Source organism: Lithobates pipiens, unplaced genomic scaffold (genome assembly GCF_037356315.1).
Source record: "Lithobates pipiens isolate NorthernLeopardFrog02 unplaced genomic scaffold, aLitPip1_a1.2 Scaffold_11, whole genome shotgun sequence".
NCBI lineage: Eukaryota > Metazoa > Chordata > Amphibia > Anura > Ranidae > Lithobates > Lithobates pipiens.
The window spans coordinates 8,420,161-8,440,107 of NW_027507696.1; the positions used below are offsets into that span (position 1 = coordinate 8,420,161).

Here is a 19,947-nt window from a genome sequence, read left to right on the forward strand (position 1 = left end):
TCTGGAAGCCCTGTTCGTGGGCAGTACAGGACCTGCTGTTGCGCAGGGTGATGGTACCAAAAAAGGTTTCAGGGATTCATCTCCAATCTGTTTAGTCCCAAGGAAGGAAGGGGTCTGTCTAGTCCTGGAACTCAAGGCCCTCAACAGCTTTGTGATGGTACAAAGGTTCAGGATGGAATCAGTTTGCTCAGTGGTCGCTGCCCTCCATCAGGGGTATTTTCTGGCATCCCTGGACATTAAGGACGCATACTTGCATGTCCCCATATGCATCAAGCATCAAAGGTTTCTGCGATTTTTGCGGTCGGGGATGAGCACTACCAATTTGTAGCTCTCCCTTTTTGGCCAGGCGTCGGCATCGAGGGCCTTCACCAAGGTGCTAGCCTCAATTCTGCCTTTGCTAAGGCAGCGAGGGATGGCAATCGTGAGTTACCTGGACAACCTCCTTCTGAGAGCAGCTTCCACCTCAGAATTATGGGAGGCTGTGGCAATCGCTATGTAAACTCTTCGGGAGTTTGGTTGAGTACTGAACATACAGAAGTCGTGTTGGTGTCGACTCAATGCCTGGAGTACCTGAGCTTGCTTCTGGACTCCTCAGAGGCGAGAGTCTTTCTCCCTTCGGACAAGCTGCAGACTCTTCAAGCTGCGGTGAAGTTGTTGGTGTCCCTCAGGTGGTCGTCGTTGCGTTTTTGCATGCGAGTCCTGGGTCTCATGGTAACCACTTTCGAGGCGGTACCGTATGCTTAATTCCACACTTGAGTCTTGCAATAGGAGATCCTGTCCAAATAGGACAAATCTCCGTTGTCCCTGGATTGTCAAATTCAGGTGAGTCAGCTAGTCGGGGATTCCCTGCTCTGGTGACTAAGGTCACTGGCCCTTCGGTCCGGGAAGTCACTCCTTCCTCTTCATTGGACGTTGATCACAACGGACGCCAGCCTGACCGATTGGGGAGGAGTTTGGTACATACAGTCAGCCCAGGGTAGCTGGACCCAGGAAGAATCCCGCCAGCCGATTAACATGCTGGAACTTCAGGCAATCAGGCTATGCCTCTCCACATGGTCACAGAGGCTGCAGGAGCGTCCGGTCAGGATACAGTCGGACAACGCCACGGCGGTGGCGTATGTTAACCATCAAGGAGGAACAAGGAGCTCAGCTGCAGCACTGGAGATCACTCGCATCCTGCGGTGGGCAGAGCGGCGCGTGTCGGCTCTGTCGGCCATGTACATTCTGGGCGTAGAAAACTGGCAAGTGGACTACCTAAGTCATCAGATGCTGGACCAAGGGGAATGGTCGCTACATCCGGGTTGTATTTTGGCTCCTTTGCCTAAGGTGGGGCACGCTAGATGTGGATTTCCTGGCTTCTCAACTCAATCGGAAGGTACAGAGGTTTGTGGCCAGGTCAAAGGATCCCTGGCCAGACGTGGCGGGCGCGTCGGCAGCTCCATGGGGGCATTGTCGGCTGATTTATGCTTTTCCCCCACTCAAACTTCTGCCACGTATGCTTCGCAGAGTGGAGGCTAAGGGGATTCCGTTAATTCTGATTGCCCCAGATTGGCCTCGGCATCTGTGGTACACCAACAAAGTACGAATGGTGCCAGATGTTCCTTGGCGACTGCAGATGTGAGAGGACCTTCTGTCGCAAGGTCCAATAATTCATCCTGCTTTAACAGCATGGCTGTTGAAAGCCAGCTGCTAAGGGGCCAAGGTATGTTGAATTTGGTAATATCCACTATGCTGAGGGCACAGAAATCATCTTCTCGGAAGATTTATCATCGTATGTGGAAGGCCTACATCTCCATGTGTGAGGAGATGGAGTGGCATCAGCGCACATACTCGATTTCCAGGATCCTGCTGTTTTTGCAGTGAGGAGTGGATCAGAAACTTGCTTTAAACACCATCAAGGGGCAGAGATCATCTTTGGCTGTCTTTTTTTCAGCGACCTTTGGCAACTCATTCATTGGTGAATACATTTGTTCAGGGGGTTCATCATGTGGCCCCTCCGGTACGACCACCGCTACCTCCCGTGTGATTTGAATTTGATGCTCTCGGTGCTTAAGAAACTGCCGTTTGAAAACATTAGGGAGATCACCTTATTGACACTCTCTCAGAAAGTAATCTTTCTAGTGGCTATTTCATCTGCCAGGAGGGTTTCTGAGTTGGTGGCCTTGTCTTAAAGTCTCCCTACTTGATCCTCCACAAGGATAAAGCGGTGCTGTGTCCGCAGCCTTAGTTTCTACCAAAGGTTGTTTTGGCATTTCATCTAAATGAGGACATTGTGCTTCCATCCTTATGTCCTCGGCTGTCACACCCCAAAGAGTTGGCTTTGCATTCCTTGGACATGGTCCATGCTCTGCGGGTGTATCTGTCTGCTATGGCTCCTTTTTGGAGGTCAGACTCGGTCGTATTGGTGGCTGGTCTGAGGAAGGGACTGGAGGTCTCATCAACTACCATTTCTCGGTGGATCAGACAGATTGTGATTCAGGCTTATGCCATAATGGCACGGGCGCCTCCCTTTCTTGTCACGGCACATTCTAAAAACACAGTCCACATAATGCCATACAGTATAAGATATGTATGCTCCAATTGTATCCTGCTATATAGCCAAGTTGATCCGTTTCGTGGGTGCACCTTCTTCCTCAGAGCTGAGCGCCCTGTGATATCCATCAGCTTGGGTATATAGGGGGATACAATTGGAGCATACATATCTTACATTATATGGCATCTTCTGGTCTGTGTTTTTAGAAGTTGCACGTTTGTATATATCCAATTTTTATCCATTTTATTTGCTCAAATACATTTTTGTGGTAATGCCCTATCCCTTTGAAGAAGTCACGTGACTAGTAGGGATGAGCTTGGTGTTTGACTCGAACATCGACCGTTCGTCTGTTTGGCAAATTCAGAACTTTGTGGACCGTTCGCACCAAATGCGTGTGGCACGAACGGCCCACAATGCACTGCGCCATCGCAGTGCATTGCTGGCTCATGATTGGTCAAGCATGCACTGTGACCCCACATGCTTGGCCAATCACAGCGCACACGTTAGAGCGAGAGCAATAATTCTAGCCCTAGACCTCCTCTGTAACTCAAAACGTGTAACCAGTAAAAAAAAATTAAACCGTCGCCTATGGGGATTTTTAAGTAGCGACGTTTGGCGCCATTCCACGGGCATGTGCAATTTTGAAGAGTGACATGTTAGGTATCTATTTACTCAGCATAACTTCATCTTTCACATTATGCAAAAATTGGGCTAACTTTACTGTTTTGTTTTTTTTAAAGCACAAAACAGTTTTTTTTTTTCCAAAAAAAAAGGCGTTCGAAAAATTGCTGCGCAAATACCGTGCGAGATAAAAAAATTTGCAACGACCACCATTGTATTCTCTAGGGTCTTTGCTAAAAAAAAAATATAAAATGTTTTGGGGTTCTCTGTAATTTTCTAACAAATAATGATTTTTACATGTAGGAGAGAAATGTCAGAATTGTCCTGGGTGCTGCAGAACGCCTGATGGCGCTCCCTGCATGTTGGGCCTCTGCATGTGGCCACACTCTGTAAAAATCTCACACATGTGGTATCGCCGTACTCGGGAGTAATAGCAGAATGTGTTTTGGGGTGTAATTTGTGGTATGCATGTGCTGTGTGAGAAATAAACTGATAATATGAAATATTTGGCAAAACAAAAAAAAAAGGAAAAAAAAATCTTGATTTTGCAAAGAATTGTGGGAAAAAATGACAACTTCAAAAAAACTCATCATGCCTCTTACTAAATACCTTGGAATGTCTTCTTTCCAAAAAGGGGTCATTTGGGGGGGTATTTATACTTTTATGGCATGTTAGGGTCTCAAGAATTGAAATAGGCCGCCAGTCCTTCAGGTGTGATCAATTTTCAGATATTGGCACCATAGCTTGTGGACTCTATATAACTTTCACAAAGACATAATAATGTACACCAATTTGTACTTATTTTTACCAAAGATATGTAGTAGTATAAATTTTGGCCAAAATTTATGAAGAAAAATTACTAATCTGCTAAATTTTATAACCGAAACAAAGAAAAATTCTTTTTTTTTTTTTTACTGAATTTTCAGTCTTTTTTTTCTTTTATAGCACAAAAAATAAAAAACCCAGAGGTGATTAAATACCACCAAAAGAAAGCTCCATTTGTGTGAAAAAAAAAAGGACAAACATTTAATATGGGTACAGTGTTCCATGACTGAGTAATTATTCATAATGTGAGAGCACCAAAAGCTGAAAATTGGTCTGGTTATTAAGGGTGTTTAAGTGCCCAGTGATCAAGTGGTTAAGGCATCTGCAAGTGTTAGTGGGTGTTGTGTGCCTCCAGCACAGTATACACTTGTATCTACCCTTTATTGCTGATGTTCTCTAATACAGGCATCTGCAGGAGTTAAAGTGGGTGTTGTGTGCCCCCAGCACAGTATACACTTGCTGGTGTTGTCTGTTGCATATCTTGCACATTAGCCTTTAAAATTAGCACTTTTGATTTTGAACGTTCGAGTCCCATAGACTTTAATAGGGTTCTAAAGTTCGTACGAATTTTAGGTCCGTTCAAAGGTTCTGGTGCAAACCGAACCGGGGGGGTGTTCGGCTCATCCCTAGTGACAAGTGACGCAAAGCGTCCAGTTGAGCTGGTGACATCATTGCCAGTGTCTCATGCATCGGAATTATCGATGAGGAGCTTGCAGTTTGGATATATTACTTGTAATATTACAAGATGTGGAAACTTTGAGTGCACAATCCTTTTTTAAATAAATTGTTTTAAATGGTATTGCGCAATAAATTTTTCTTATAGATTCTGAGTATTACTTGAGACATCGGTTTCCTAAAGAGAGCGTGTGTCTTATACTATTAGAGCTGCCCTTACTGGCTACTAAGGATCTTCCTACTTTGATTAGACACGGGTGGGCCTTTCTTTGAGGTGAGCGGCCAATTCACTCAGAGGTGGTGGTGGTGATTACACATTTATATTCAAGCTCGAATTGGATTTTTATCTATAGTGAGAGGAACATTTTTGCTCACTTCAGAATCATCAATTTGACCTCAAGTCTATTTTTGGACTTATAAAACGCATTCTTATTTATTCACATATAAGGTATCATGCATCTTTGCACTTTATGATCAGTTTTGCACTTTATATATTTAGTTTGGAGGATTTATTGATATCTACAGCATATATTGGATAAGCGCACCATTATTTGTTTATATCATTTATATGAGTGTGAGTTCACTTTAGAATGGTAGCAGCTGTTCCTAGTTCTTTCTAATTATTCAAGGTTTAAGTTACATTTTGCATAGCAGCGCAAAAGTTCTTCTATAGCAGGGGTGCCCAACCTTTTTAAGAGCGAGGGCCGCTTAAGCAACTTGGTAACCTGGCGCAGGCCACAATGAGCAGAGTGGGTAGATGACGGCTCACGGCTACTCTATAGGCCCTCCAATCCGATTCCCCCCCCCCCCCCAGATTTTTTTTTTTTTTTTTTTTTAGAGAATCGGAGGCAGGCAGAAATAAACGGACAAAAGTCTGTTTACATCTGCCGATCTGTAGAAGTGAATTGAGGGTCCGATTGGGTATGGGCGAACATGTGAAAAGGGCTTAAAACTTTCATACTGATGTGCTGCGGTTTACCCACACCGTGGGTGCAGCGTAGTGCACCTGTGTCTATCCTGCGGGTTAACTGAACCTTGCCATAGACTCTGCCTGTGGAAAAAGCTGGAGATGTACAGGAAGCATCAGCTTCTGGGGCTCTGCTCTGCTGACACTTTCTTACTCTACCACTAGCTTCATTCACAACACTGATGCTGTGGTATGACGGGTCAGCAACCTGCAATCTGGGCTTGCTAACCCACCATTCCAGAGCAGGAGGTCGCGGGCCACATCAGAGGGCTCCGCGGGCCACATGTGGCCCCCCCTGTTCTATAGTAATATAATACACTAGGTCAGGGATATGCAATTAGCGGACCTCCAGCTGTTGCAAAACTACAAGTCCCATCATGCCTCTGGGTGTCATGCTTGTGGCTGTCAGAGTCTTGCTATGCCTCATGGGAATTGTAGTTCTGCAACAGCTGGAGGTTGATAATTGCATATCCACTGCTTCCTGTCTCCCTGTTTTAGCAGTGTTTCATGCCTAGCAAATTTACTAATATTTTCGAAGTTCCCATTTAACAGCGCAATATGTTTGTTTTACCTCTACTAGACAGAAGCACATGTGTCACAAGGCAAATCTAAACGCCTCCATCTGGAGCTGCTTTATGCCAAGGAAAATTGCAGGGGGGCTCATCGTGATGAGTTGCAATGCTTGTTCCTTAGAATATAAAGCCTATTCTTGGCTCCCCTCCCACTCCTATGAAATGTTTTTTTCTCCTTTTTATACGTCTAATTATGTCGTTGTGCATCCTTTCACAAATACACAGAACAAATTTTCTGCTTAAAAAGGCCAAGTCGTTGAGCACTTTGAGAAACAACACAGAGAGGTGTAGCACCATCCTGATTAATTGTATAATACTTCTTAGGTTGGCGACAAGAGTACGGGATTAACGGTTCTTTAATGAGCTTTTAATTTTTCATTATCTTATTTGTCGCTATCAGCAGGACTTTTTATCCTGAAAAATGTTCTTTTACTCACTGCTCTCAAAAAATAAAAAGCACTGCATCCTCGCCACAAAGCAAGCTTAAAGAATAATCAAAGGGATTTTCACCTTCAGCAGTTTTTTATTTTCTTGTAAACTCTTGCAATTTGTATGTATATAATATGGTTTACTGTTATTTTCTAAGTATTTTAGCATTGTATGTCCAGCATCATGTATAATACGTCATCATCAGTGCCCACCTGCCCCCTACCAGTGCCACCTAATTATAGCATAAGTGCCACCCATCAGTGCCACCCATTATTGTCCACAGTGCCACCCATCAGTGCCCACAATTTGCCTCAACAGTGCTGCACCTCAGTGCCACATATCCGTTCCCATCAGTGCCGCCCAGCAGTGCCACCTATCAGTGCCCATCAGTGCCATCTATCAGTGGTACACATCAGTGCCCATCCATGCCACCCATCCGTGCCATCTTATCTGTGCCCATCTTTGCCCATCAGTGCCGCCTTATCTGTGCCCATCAGTACTGCCTTATCTGTGCCTATCAGTGCCCACCAGTGCAGCCTCATCAGCGCATTTCAATGAAGGAGAAAAATGACCTGTTTGTAAAATTTTATAACAAACTATTAAACATGATTTTTTATTTTTTTTTTGCATCTTTTTTTGTTTGTTTAGCAAAAAATAAAACTCCCAGCTGTAACTAAATACCACCAAAAGAAAGCTCTATTTGTGGGAAAAAAATGATAAAAATTTCATTTGGGTACAGTGTTGTATTGTCATTCAAATTGCATCAGCGCTGAAAATTGGTCTGGGCAGGAGGGGGGTTTAAGTGTCCAGTAAGCAAGTAGTTAAAAAAGTATTTGGGGCCAGTAGAACATGATAATATGAAGGATCATAAAAAAAGATGAGCAAAGAAAAACACATGTTACAGAAAGAGACCGTGAAAAGGTTAGTTTGTGCTTTAAGCAGCTTTGATTCCAAATAATTTATTATAAGAAATGAATATTCAATAATTGTGCCTCTTGGAAAGGTCATCGATAGACTCTATATCAAATGTAGAGGTGTAACATAATGAAAATAACCAGCTTGGAATTGGAATAATTATTATTTGTAGGGACTCATTCAAAAAGGCTGTTCTACTCATCTATCTAAAGTTATTAAAACATAATGCAGCTTTATGAATCACGCCTATAAAATAATCATGACCTGAGAGAAAACTTTAGGATAAAACAGTTTAGTAGTTCATGCAGTTCACACCAAACCTACAGTACAAAGCCCCCAAATCATATAATCATATATAAAATTGGCATAATAAAAATAAAAAATAAAAAATATATAAAAATATATTCCTCAACAATATAAAGTCGCAAGAATCCATGCTGAGAACCACTCATTGTGATTAAATTTCAAATATACCCGAAGAACCTTTTATATAAAAGCAATATATATTCTGTGCAAATTTTGTTAGTATATAAAGATATTGTTAAAATATACCTAAAGATGCTTAAATATCGCCACATCATCCAATTACAACACTGGGAGTTTACTACTTATAAAGTCAATCACTTAATATTTTAAAGCACCAGTCCAACTGCTGATTCAGTGAAGTAATAAATTGCAAGATATCGGTTTGACGGGAGTCACTTTGGGTGGGGGGCTTGTGGAACCCAGCTTACCTTGGAAAGCACTGGAAGCTCTTTGTAGAGCCCCCAGGCCTTACCTTTTTGTAAGTAAACCTGTGTCTATTAGGGACACAGGGTGACCGAGAACCACTCCGATCTGTACTTATCGGACTCCCTGTACAACCACACTGGAATGTTTGTGTATGTATATATGTATATATATATGTGTGTGTGTGTGTGTGTGTGTGTGTGTGTGTGTGTGTGTATATATGTGTATAGATAGATATAGATAGATATAGATAGATATAGATAGATATAGATATATATATAGATAGATATATAGATAGCTATAGATATAGTTGCGCTACCAATATAATAAAAGTAAAAAGTGAATAAAACACCAGCCAGCATCAACAATGATACAATTGTGAAATCAAAACAAAAACTAAAAAATGCAGCGCTAAAGAAATGAACCTGCTATTGGAAATAGATTTCCAAGGCAAGATAAATCTACTGTGCAAGCGCATCAAAATAAAAAAAATTTTAAGTGGTAAAAATCGAACACGTGGCATTAACCACGCTTAAAGAGAGAGTGAAACCACCGAAAATATATGCAATTGTCAAAAAATACACTATAAAATAATAGTATAATCTACATTCAAACAAGAGCAGCACAGTGGTGTAGTGGTCTGAAAAATGTGGCATGCATTTATATTCAGCACCCCCTTTACTCTGATATCCCTAACTAAAATCTAGTGGAACCAATTGCTTTCACAATTCACCTAATTAGTAAATACCACCTGTGTGTAATTTTAATATCAGTATAAATACAGCTGTTCTGTGAAGCCCTCAGAGGTTTGTTAGAGAACCTTAGTGAACAAAAAGCATCATGAAGGCCAAGGAACATACTAGACAGGTCAGGGATAAAGTTTGTAGAGAAGTTTAAAGCAGGGTTAGGTTATAAAATAATATACTAAGCTTTAAACATCTCATGGAGCACTGCACATCATCCAAAAATTTAAAGCGTATGCCATAACTGCAAACCCACCAAAACACGGCGGTCTAACTAAACTGATACGCCAGGCAAGGAAAGCGTTTAACCACTGTAACCCTATAGGGGTACTCTTAATGAAAGCAAGAATTGGCCTTGCTGTAAAAAATTGCAATGATATGGCACCTATCAAACAGGTACAGAAAAATTACTCTTTGGGTGTTGGGGGCGCCTTCCAACCATTACTCTATAGAGGTGCTCTTGATGAAGGAAAAAAAAATTGCAATGATATGCATCTGTCCAACAGGTGCTGAAAAATTGGTCTTTGGGTGTTAATTGTGCCCATGATACCTATACCAAAAACTTTTCTTCCAGATGAAATGATTGAACACCGTCAAAGCTAGGCAGCCTCGAAGTCCTGCAGAGATTCCACATCCCAAAAAGACTTAATCAGTGACATCGGCATCAGGGGCTTCATAGCTGGTATTCCAGGACGGATTCATTTTTATAAAATTCAAACGGTCCACGGAGTCTGTGGACAGATTATTATAATAATAATAATAATAATAATAATACAGGTTTTGTATAGCGCTAACAGTTTGCTCAGTGCTTTACAACATGAGGGCAGACATTACAGTTACATTACAATTTGGTACAAGAGGAATCAGAGGACCCTGCTCGTTAGAGCTTACAATCTAAAAATGCGTTCTGTGATTAGTAACGAAACCTCCTGCAGCACTGCATGCCTGTTCTGAAAGCACACTGGATGCAGGTAAGCATAACAACTCAGTAGCATACTGGGCAAATTCTGGCCAGTGGTCTATTCTCATGATCCAGTAAGTCAGTGGATCGTCAGCTGGAAAGCTCTCCATCTCTGTTTTGGCCCCAAAGTAATCGTCCACCATGTGATGCAGATGCTGTCGATGGGATGTGGAAGCTGACATCCCTGGGCGGCCAGGACTAAAAAAAAATCCAAAATTCCTCGCTTAGGCAGACGCCTTCTCCAACACTTCTCTCTTGACCAATAGAAGACACAAAACAACGTTTTCCACAACACTGTAACCTACTGGAGTCAGGGAAACAATTCAATAAAATCCTCTTTAAGGTGTCCTCGAGATTTTATCTTCTGCACTCTCTGTGGGGACGGGATAAGTTCTGAGACCTTCCCCTTATAATGGTGGTCAAGGAGGGTTACCAACCAGTAATCATCCTTCTTTATGCCTTATATTCTTGGATCCTTTTGCAGGCTTTGAAGCACGAGGTTGCCCATGAGCCTCAAATTTGCAGAGGCTTGAGAAGCAGACTCCTCGGGGTCACTCAGCTACGTACTACTTCCAAGGGTCCTGGGGAAGGAAAGCCATCGCTTACAGATTGACGCATGTCTTCCTCTTCAAAAACAATGAAAGTGCCAGAATCCTTCTCTCCTCCTGTGTGTTCTGTGACATAGGAATGATGGTGTCTGGATAAAGTGGGCCTTGAGAGGAAAGGAAGTCTTCCTCTTCCTCCTGCTGCCTTGCCTCCAGTGCCCTGTCCATAATGTCACGCAGAGTCTGCTCCAGCAGGAACACAACAGGGATTGTGTCAGTGATGCATGTACTGTCACAGCTTACCATCATTGTGGCCCCCTCATATGGTGACAATACAATGTATGCATCCTTAATGATCAGCCATTGGCGTGGGGAAAAAAAGCAGAGGCGGTCTGAGCCTGTCGTCATGCCATGTTCGCACAGGTACTCGTTGATGGCCCTCTGCTGCATGTATAGCCGCTGCAGCATTGACAAAGTCGAGTTCCATCTGGTGGGCATGTCACAAATCAGGCGGTTCACGGGCAGGTGGATTTCCCACTGAATTTCAGCCAATCAAGCACTGGCTGCGTATGACTGCCTGAAATGGCTATAGACTCTTGTGGCCAGCTTTAGCACATCTTGTAAACCAGGTATGGCACGTGTCAACTTTCCCTGTCTAAGGGCGGACAGGAGGTTTGAGCCATTATTGGACACCACCATTCCTGGCTCCAGCTGTGTGGTGTCAACCACCTCTGGGTCTGTCCCTGCAGAGCTGCAAGAATCTCTGCTCCGGTGTGGTTCCTGTCCCCTAAACACACCAGTTGCAGCACTGCATGACACCCGTTTAGCCTGAATAGCCCTTTGAACAATTAGGGGATACCTGATGTTCATAGGACAATTCTGCAAAGGAGGGCATGGAGGTGGCGGAGGAGGGGGTAGAGCTCACAGGTCTGGCATCATCACCGCCAGCTGTATGGAGATGTGGGAGCACAACAAGCTGCAGCACAGAGCCATGTCCTGCATGATTTTGTCTTGCAAGCAGCATTACCCAGTGTGCTGTGAATGAAATATATCATCCCTGTCCATACTTGCTGGACCATGTGTCAGCAGTAAGGTGGATTTTACGGCTGACTGCCTTGCCTAACGATACATTCCCTTCCCCATGAGGGTAGACAGATGGAACAGCCTTGCATGAAAAGTAGTAGCGACTGGGAACCTGCCATTGTGGTACAGCACATTGTGCAAATTCAGGGAAGGGGGCAGAATCCACCAGGCTTTAAGGCAGAAGAGAGTCTACAGCTTTGAAAATCTTGCATTTAGATGCTGGGCATGTGGGTGGCAGGGACTGTATTTTTTTCTTTTGCTGCAGCAGATGGGGCAGAGAAATTTGCCGGATACAGTCTACAGCTGGTGGTGTGCTGCTGGCAGATGTGCTGCTAGGACCTGGGACACCCTGCGCTATACCATCATCCCTGTCAGTGGAGGCTGCTGAGAGGTAATGACTCGGTACAGCAGGGGCAGACTGAAGTGGTAAGCAGGAGGGACAGATTTGTGCCCCTTTTGTGTGGCTTTTAGGTGCTCTTGCCAACGGGCTGAGTGGTTGGACGTTTCATTCCTTAAGCATGTGGTACCCAAATGGTTGGTATTTTTGCCACATTTGATGTGCCTGAGACAGTTTGCAGATAACAGATGGGCTGAAAAAGGCCCAGACAGCTGAGCTTTGGGGAGTGGGCCAGGATGTGATGGAACAGGATGGCTGCTCTCTGCTCGTTCTTGATGTCGGCCTCCTTGGGGTTGTGCCACCTCACCTTCAGTTACCTCCTCTGCTCTATCTGGCACCCAAGTCGCATCAGTGACCTTGTCCTCATCTCCATCTCCTCCATCTTCCTCATTACTGGATACAACTTGGCAATATGCTGCAGCTTGGGGAACATGAATGCCAATTTGTCTACCAGTGTTCCCCCCTCTCTCTCTAGGCTCATCTTCCTGTTGTCCTCAACCTCACAACCAACATCCGAATCCAGTAATGGTTGGGCATCATCAAGGAGCAAGTGGCTGATGCTGTGGTCAAATAACTCAGCTGACTCCTCAATGGCTGCTGTTAGGGCTATGGCAGGAATAGATGTGGAGGCAGGTTTATCCACTCTGGCAACTGCAGGGGACTGCACACTTTTTACTGCTTGCGTGACAGAGGACGAGGAAGGTTTAGTAAGCCAGTCCACCACTTCCTCTGCATGCTGTGGCTGGATAGCATGGGCAAACTCACTAAACAGAGGCAATGATGCCCTGCCTGAGGACTGACCACCATGTCCACCTTTTGCCTGTGGACACATTTGTTGCTGACCCCCTTAGAGTGCCATGGGAAATTCTGCCTTTCCTTGTTGTCCTCCCAGACATTTATTGGGGGGAGGGGGTAGTGCTTATAAGCAAATGTAAAGAAGACGTTTAATTCTGTATGTAGATCCACTTTAATCATTGTAAAGAGGTGTTTGGTGCACTTTAATTTAAGTACTAACACCACACAGACACACTCCACAGATACACTATACACTGCAATATAATGCACCAAATGTACAGTGACGCACAGAACTATATGGCGTTAAACTGGCAGTAACACACACAACTATGGTGTTAAACTGGCAGTAACGCATACAGAATTATATGGCATTAAACTTGCAGTAACGCACACAGAAATATATGGCATTAAACTGGCAGTAACGCACACAAAACTATATGGCGTTAAACTGGCAGTAACACAATCAAATACATGGTGTTCAACCGCCACTGCACTGACGTTACCTGAACTGTCCCTACTCTAGCTATACACTAATGTAAAGATTACTGACACGGTCTCACTACACTACAGTAAAACTATATGAGCTGTCCCTACTCTAGCTGCACACTATGCAAAGCTGAATGATGGCCCTCCTCACTACACTCACACTATCCCTAGACTGACACTAAACTAATATTCTATACTGACAATTGAAGCAAAATAGCACACTAATAGCACTAAACAGAGCCCTGTTCTATCTTTCTCCACACCAAAAGCACACTGAAAATGGCTGCCATTGAAAGAATACTTTTATACTGTGGGGCAGTGTCCAATCATGGCTCTGACAGTGCTCTGTGCCCTGATTGGCTGACAGTGGTCTAGGCTGAGACTGACACTTACCATCCAACAGCAGGATTTGATCGAATGTACAGCTCTTGGGACACTACTTGTCATTTCATGTATGCAAAAAAAATTAATGTTTGGAATTCAGTTGTAATGCTTAAAATTCAATTTTTTTAATTATACATGGTATAGCTGCTTTTGTTTATTACATACACAGACTGTGCTTCCTGCTTTAGGCCCACACACACACAATCAGAAAATCGTACAAAAAAATACTACTTTCTAAGCGATCATACGATAAGCTGCTCAATAGTGCACAGCTTTTAAGAGCCGAACACGACTGTTCATCCAAAATTATCCGAAGGCACAAACACAAAAGATTTTCTCGTACCATATCAGATTGTACAATTTTTGTTTAATCAATACAGTCCGAAAATACAATACATTATATCACTTCACAATTTTAATTCTGTTGTGCGAGAATTTTCGTAACTTCAGTAACCTCTTCATTTTCGATATGAGACTAGCATGCAAAAAAAAAAAAAAAAAGGACGATCATTCATCCGATAATCTCTTGTGTACACACAGTCGGACATTCCGACAACCAAATCCGACGGATTTTGTCCGAAACTGGTGTTGCATACACACAGTCGGACAAAGTTGTCGGAAAATCCGATCGTTCGGAACGTGATGACGTTATTTCGTTACGACAGGACTACGTTCAGGCTAGTAGCCAATAGCTTTGGTCTAGGAATTTGATCTGAGCATGTGTGGCACTTTGTCCGATCGCAATTCTCTACAAACGATCAGACAAAGTCTGATCGGATCATGTTGTCGGAAAATGTTATAGCCCAGCCCTAAAACTTTGTCGGTCAGATATTCTGACGGAAACAGTCCGATGGAGCCCACACACGGTCTGATTATCCGACAACGCGGTCCGATCGGACATTTTCCATCGTAATGTCCGACCGTGTGTACAAGGGCTTTGTGTGTACCAGGCTTTAGTGACTTTGCTTTACTGCTCTTTTTCAATGCAAATCTCTGTCTACTTACAATGAGTCAATCTGTAGGAGACTTGTCTGAGTCTCAGCAGTCATTCTGCAAGGGTGCTAATTTTAGAGTCCGATATGCAATCTGCACTAAGGAGATTATGCACAATACTGTGTATGAATGCAATGTATAGAACAGCAAGCAAATACGAACATTATGGCTTCATAAAAAGTACTTTATAAAAAATGTCCTTACTGAATACAGCACACTATTGTTCGCATTTACCAGCTTTGATTACCCCTACATAATGTGCGAAGGGATTTGCACCTACAATATACAGTAGGAATTTAGAAGCCTTGTAGAGTTTACATTTTCTTTTTTGATCTCATTGTTGGCATTATAGTTTTTGAATAAACAGCATTTATTATGCCTAATGGATTTTCAAGGAAACACAGACAAAGTGGAATCCTTGGGGGACCCAACCATGTAATCTCACTGCTTGTAGCTTAAAGCGGAGGTCCACCCTAAAGTGGACCTTCCGCTCATCGGAACCCTCCCCCCCTCCGGCGCCACAATTGGCACCTTTCAGGGGGGAGGGGGGTGCAGGTACCTGTACAGTACAGGTATCTGCACCCACTTCCGGGATAGCTCTCTGCGGAAAGGGGCGTAGATCTACGCCCCTTTCCGAAAGTCCCCTGCTGCCTGCTGGGAAACACACAGATCCCAGAAGCAGCGGGTCCATCCTTATTGCGCAGTGCGACTCGCGCATGCGCAGTAAGGAACCGGGAAATGAAGCCGAAAGCTGCTGGCTTTAAAAAAAAAAAAAAAACGCGGAGTCACGGCGGACTCCCGCTTTAAAGGGGGAATCCACCATATACCTTGTTCTTCAACAGAACAATTGTGCCAAATTACAATTCTGTATTGCAGTATATGTGTTATTCGCCAAATTAAGCTGTAGTTGCAAAAGAATAATGCTACTAGCAACACATTATGTGCTTACCTAGTGCATTTTTTTTTTAACAATCGGTATATAAAAATGGGAAAGTCCTGTTGCGCACCACCTCGCTAGGAGAACTAGGTATAAACTATAGAAAGCTGCTCACATATAAAAGTGTTCTCTACACTCAAAATAAAAAAACTGGGGGTGTTTTATGTGGCGCTAACTAAAATATTACTAAATGTGTCCTTACCAAGATAATATAGATATAAAATAAAAATAAGAATTATATCAATATAAATTCATACAGTGCGTACAAATGTGCAAAGAGGTAGCAAAAACTAATGCAAAGCAATAAAGTGCATAAAGTATCAATATGACATAATATCAATAATGAAGTGCATCAAAAATGACAATATAGAGACCGGAAGGGGTGGAGTTACCGGAGCACCGAGCAGATTGTCTGCATAATGAGTCAGGGGGACACAAACTCTGCTGCTGTCCCTCATGCTGCTGAGGATGTACACGGGGATGACCGGTGGCTCTCTCAGCACAACAGGTTTGTACTGGACTGCAAGGACAAAGAACCAGATGTCTTGTTTGTAGGTGACTCCATGGTGCAGTTAATGCAGCAGTATGAGATTTGGAGGGAACTGTTCTCTCCACTGCATGCACTGAACTTCGGCATTGGTGGGGACACCACACGCCACGTCCTTTGGAGACTTCAAACTGGAGAACTGGAGAATATCAAACCGAAAGTTATTGTTTTATGGATTGGCACCAATAACCATGAAAATTCTGCAGATGAAGTGGCCGGAGGAGTGGAAGCCATCATAAAACTCATCAACACGTTGCAGCCACAAGCCAAAATAATTATCATTGGATTATTGCCACGTGGAGAGAAGCCAAATCCACTGCGAGAGAAGAATGCACGCGTCAACCAGCTCTTGCGCTCATGGCTCCCACGTCTTCCTGGAGTGCAGTTGCTGGACTTTGATTTTGGCTTTGTTCACTCAGATGGCACTATCTCTAGAAAGGACATGTTCGACTTCCTCCACCTCACGGCTATTGGCTATGCTAAGGTCTGCAGGCCACTTCATGAACTGATTATGCAACTGCTGGAGGAAACCCCGGAGGAAAAACAAGTCACTCTGGCCTGATTATCATGTCACTCATCCTGTTGTCAGTGTTACATCATTGGCTGCCCCCCTCCCCCTCGCTAACTACAATTGCCTCAGCTGTACATCTACATGCTCAATGTATATACACCTGCTCAAATCCAACCTCTGCAAACCCCCTTTATTGTCTCCTGTATTATTGATCACCTAACATCATTGAAGCCTCTCCCATGGAGTCAGGCCGCGTACACACGCGCGGACTGTTCGCCCCAACTTTGTCCGCTGAACAGTGTTTGGGCGGACAGTCCGCTCGTGTGTGGGCTTTCAGCGGACAGTTTCAGCGGACAGTTTGACGAACAAGGTTTTTCGGAAATTCCGTAAAACTGTCCGCTGAAACCTTGTTTGAGCGAACAGTCCGCCCGTGTGTAGGCTTGTTCGTCAAACTAAGTTCCGCGCATGCTCAGAAAGGATTTACACGCCGAAAGTTATAATGCAGTGTATAGGACGTCGTATTTTTCGTCCCGTCGTACGTGCCGTTCACGTCATCGCGCACGGTTTCAGCAAACTGTTCGTCCGTCGTGTGTGGCCATGTCCGTCCATGCTAATTTTGAGCGGACTGTTTGCCGAAACTGTTTGACGGACAAAGTTGGGCGAACAGTCCCCGCGTGTGTACGCGGCCTCAGAGTTGCAGGATTGGGATATGGATTTTTGACGTTGGCAGTGGTGGGGATACCAAAAATCATAGAGTGATGTCGGCTGTAAATATCCATGGCTAATCTAGGGAAGAGAGAAAACTCCCTTTAAAATTTGGCTGTGCGGCCATTGTGAAGCCTTTGTGTAGTGTTTACAAATAAGCTGATGTTCAGGATTCCCCTCTTGAATCAGCAAACTCCCTATTTAATTCAACAGGTTTTCCTTTTATGACAATTACACCTTTTCAATTGCCTGCAAAGGTTAACATGGGTAAAGGTTGTATGGCAGACAACCCTGGTGTGAAAGGGGTGCTAATACACAAAACTAGAAGTGGAATGATTTAATAAAGAAAATCTAGCATTAATAGCATCACTTGTGAAAGTGGAAATTTCTGCAATTCAATCATGTCATTGCAAGTGCAGCCTGTACCAAATTAAAATACCCCTAGTTTATTTTATTATCTGGTAAGTTTGTTCTGTAACTGTCCTCTTATTGCGCAGTGCATAAGCAGTCTTGGAAATGTACGTAAATATAATTGTATTGCTTGTATGAATCCTTTATTGATAAAGTGTGTTGTGGTCAGGGACCAAAGCAGAAGTTACTGAAAATAATCTGTCCTGAAAATTCAGATCATCATCTGGGAAGCTGGGCATTATGGGTTACTAAGTGGCTTAGTACCGAAGCATTGAGCAATATGTAGCCATGACTCAACAATAAAAGGTGTGGTTGATGGAAGATTAAGGGCCAATAAAAGCTGCAGATAGGATATCTTGTAGTGTATTAAACGCTCTCTGTGCCTCTCGGATCTGTACAGGTTTAGGACTCAGTTGTAGATTTTGCATCTTCAGAGCTTTTGCTTCTACATATAGCATAATGAATTGGATCGTTCCTCCTCATTGTTATGTGTGTATGGAGAGAAGTTATAAAAATATCAGTGGTAAAAAAAAAAAAATGACAATATAAAAAAAATCAATCAATCAATAAGTCCATGCAATAGTGCAAATAGGGCAAATCAACATAACGTATTTCTGCCAAAAAAATTCCTTAACCACTTCCCACCCGGCCAATGCACATATACGGCCGGGTGGGAGCCGTCTACTTCTGATAGGACGTTCAGGAACATCCATCAGAAGGAGCGGGATCGCGCGCGCCAGCACAGCGGCGCGATCCCGATGTGCCCGTGTCACCTGGACACGGCGCATCTCAGATCGGCAGGAGGGCTCTCTGATTGGCCCTCCTGATCACATGACGGCCGTGTCCAATCACGGCCGTCATGTGAGGTAAACAAACAGCCGGTTGCTAGGCAATCGGCTCCTCCTCTCCTCACACAGAAGTCATCACTGAGGAGAGGAGAGCAGATCGCTGCAGCCGGCTGATGATCAGTGAGTATGAGCTGTTTTTACAGCTTTTTACTCACTGATCACTAGTCTAGTGTAATACACAACACACCACACAGTATAAACACAGTACCCACATATGTCCCCAAAACATACATGTCCCCAAAACATACATATCCCCAAATAATAAAAACACATGTCCCTAATAATAAAAACATGTCCCCCACATATGTCCCACTAAAATCACATGTCCCAATGATTATCTGCACATGTATATACGTGATCACCTGCACACATATGTACATGATCATTTGCGTACATATGTCCGTGATCACACAAACCAATTATTATACACTTAACGGATTTTTTTTTACCAAAAACATGTAGCAGAATACATTTTGGCTTAAATTTATGACAAAATTTGATTTTATTGGATTTCTTTTAAAATAGAAAAAAGAAAATATTGTTTTTTTTCCAAATTTCCGCTTTTTTGCGCTTATATCGCAAAAAATAAAAAACTGCGTCGTGAATAAATACCACCAAAATAAAGCTCTGTGTGCGAACAAAATGATAAAAATTTAATTTGGGTACAGTGTAGCATGACCGCGCAATTGTCACTGAAAGCGCAAGAGCGCTGAAATCTGAAAATTGGGCTGGGAAGGAAGGGGGCGAAAGTGCCCTGTATTGTAGTGGTTAAAAAACTCAAAAAAAAATTTAAAAATTAAAAATAAATATCCGGTGCAAAGTGAAAAAATGTGTAACCAGTCCACTCAAAAAAATGTGCAATCCGTCCAACAGATGATGGTAATCATGCAATGTGAGCAATAAGTGCAATATACACCATTCCTTCAACCTTCAGTGCTTTACGTGCACCCCCCGTGTTTCCCCCAGCCTCTCACCTCAAATCAAGGTCCATAGGGACCGGATCACGCTTGAGGGGTGGTTGATGAGCAATCTTCCACCACTTATAAATATAACCTCCGGGACATCAGCTAGTTCCTCCAATATCCATAATCCGGTTAATATATACCGTATATACTCGAGTATAAGCCGAGATTCTCAGCCTCTTTTTTGAGGCTGAAAGTGCCCCCCTCGGCTTATACCCGAGTCATCGCCGTCTGCCTGCCCGATCAGCGTGTCGAGCAGACAGACGGCGGACATTCTACTATTCAAAAGCCGCGCCTCCCTGTCTGTGATAGGCGGAACACTCAATTTCCCAGCAGTCAGTGGTCCGCCTATCACGGACATCCGCTCATCCTC

The 19,947-nt window shown here is 43.5% G+C and overlaps 1 long non-coding RNA gene and 1 pseudogene across 1 annotated transcript in view; both read left to right on the plus strand.

Moving 5' to 3' along the window:
* The window catches only part of LOC143961095 (uncharacterized), a 76,694-nt gene that overhangs the window by 23,275 nt on the left and 33,472 nt on the right, over window positions 1–19,947 (plus strand). The gene's annotated exons all lie outside the window — the stretch shown is intronic.
* Window positions 15,966–16,839, plus strand: LOC143960120 (platelet-activating factor acetylhydrolase IB subunit alpha2 pseudogene; annotated as a pseudogene).